The sequence below is a fragment of the Euprymna scolopes genome, chromosome 33, assembly GCF_053919585.1.
Source record: "Euprymna scolopes isolate OS-2025 chromosome 33, ASM5391958v1, whole genome shotgun sequence".
NCBI lineage: Eukaryota > Metazoa > Mollusca > Cephalopoda > Sepiida > Sepiolidae > Euprymna > Euprymna scolopes.
The window spans coordinates 31,179,115-31,181,505 of NC_136514.1; the positions used below are offsets into that span (position 1 = coordinate 31,179,115).

Here is a 2,391-nt window from a genome sequence, read left to right on the forward strand (position 1 = left end):
ATAATTAAAGAGAAGTTTTTTGTTATTTTTAACACTATTTTCTTACATAAAAATACGCACCCAATACACACACATTATATATATATATATATATATATATATATATATATATATATATATATATATAATTCAATAGAAAATATAATCTCTAACATCATTAGCATTTTATAATCATGCTTGAAAAATTTCAACACTTAATAGCATGTGTTTCAGAAAATATAATTTTATTATCATTTTTACACCAGGATAAAAATATGATAATTTAAAGACTTTACTCGGCAGCACACATTCTTTATCATCTCTGGTTCAGACAACTTTTGCTATAAATATTCGCAATAATTTCAAAAACAAAAACAACGCAAATCTAGGTGAATCGAGATACTGCAACATTTTTTGCACGATGACAGGCTTAATAAGTTCGATGAAACACAAAAGAAATACATTACGCGAAGTGATCTATTAGTAAACGACTTGGATTAGCTTGAAGACATTTTACAATCGATCAAATGTGCATAAAAATATAAGATATTTTTGACAGTAACAATTAAGCTGGAGCTTATCTATAGTATGTGCATTTGAAAAGTTATTAACTGTGACATATCTCAAGAAATTCTTCTTACATAGCTAATAAAAATAAGTCTCTTTCCGGCTTTAGTACCCTAACATTATGAAGGAAGGATCGTATTGAATAATAAAAAGGTTCAAACCTGAATTTTGGATTTTGTTCATCAAGCATTTTTGTTTGTTTGTTTGTTTTGCTGTAAGGTGTTAATAAGGATCCCTTTTCCGGGCGGTGCTCTTAGCAGATGAAATGGATGAGACAGAGGAGAGAGGGGATAGAAAAGGGATATGATAATTATAATAGAAAAAAATAAACACATGTGATGATTGTCAAACGTGAGAATTGAGGAAGGAAGGGGAGACAGAGGGGAATAGGAAAAGAAAGACCATGTGGTGACTGCTGCTGATTATGATGGTGATGATGCTGAGTTTTCATCATCATCATCAACATCACAATTGATGAAAAAGAAAAGCTGAAAGCGATCTATTTTTTTCTTACTTCATTCAAAATCAAACAGATGATTTTGTTTGTGAAAATATTAATTTCCATTAAATTTCATATTTTGCCCCCACCACCACGTGCGATCAAATTCCTAATAGATACGAAAAAAAAACCCCTGAATTTTAAAAATTTTTGCTTAACTTGTTTACATTGGACTTGAAAACGATCATCTGAGAAGCAACCCTGTGGTATTGTGTTCCATAGGCGGGGAAGTTCTAGGAAAGAATCTTTGTTTCTGGAATTTGTGCTTAAGTGGAAGCATAGAGAAAGTAGGGGAAATTTTTGACAGTGGTTGCAGCTAGACGATTGTTTTTTTTGGGGGGGTGCATATATTTAAGATTTATATTTTATTTATTTTATAAAATATTTGTCTTATGTAATCTCCTGAAATTATAGCAACACTTTTGATTTTTAAACAAAACTTTTCTTTAAATGGAGAAAATTGGTCACTTTAAAAAAAAAAATCCCTATTCAAAATTTGCGCTGAACACGCAACGCACATCGATACAGACTGCAAGACAGCCATCAACAGTATCGAACTTGTACCATTCTCTTCCCAACAGAGAGGCCAATCGCTCTGTTTAATACCACCAACTATCCGTGCCTCCGTTCAGACCCAGGAGACAATGGATACCCCTGTACGAGTAGCTGCGCGTGTACTTGTGAAGCAAGGGTTACGCAATCTCTAACCGCACCTCTCCTGAATCGGCACTGCTTGGGTCACATGGCAAGGAAAGACCCAAAACTGACTGGAAACAATGCCGAGATAAATGGAGATCACATACAGCACCTGGAATTCTCAAATGGTCATTCATTTTAGTATTGACCAGGTTCAACCTTGCTTAACTTCGGTGATCTGACGGGAACCGGTGTATCAAAGTGATTATGCCGTATATTATTATTATTATTATTATTATTATTATTATTATTATTATTATTGGCTCACAAGGAGCTTTCACGCAGGTCTTCTAAGATATCTCCTAGATAACAACCTGTGCTGTTCCCTTGAAGCTGAGTGACAAAACGTCTTTCCAGGTTTCCAGTACTCTCCATCTTATTCGATAACATTTGCAAATTACATTGCATTATCGCAACGGCCTCTTCCTATTGATTTCTTACTAGCAGCGGCCATAAGTCTTCACTGAAATTTGAGTGGCAATACGCATCTCCAACGTCCTAGTTCTCTTCACACTTGTCCAGCAGGGGTCTGGCAAGTGCTTTCCTTGGTCTTACTCTTTGGAGGGGGTTATGTGGTAAGGGGGATTAGAGGACATCGGTATGCCACTTCAATGTTCTTGGTTCCATGCAGCGCTTCATGCTTTGGCTCT

At 35.2% G+C, this 2,391-nt stretch overlaps 1 pseudogene; it reads right to left on the reverse strand.

Moving 5' to 3' along the window:
• Positions 1 to 1,841: 1,841 nt before the first annotated feature.
• Positions 1,842 to 1,959, reverse strand: LOC145258573 (5S ribosomal RNA; annotated as a pseudogene).
• Between the last annotated feature and the right edge of the window lie 432 nt (positions 1,960 to 2,391).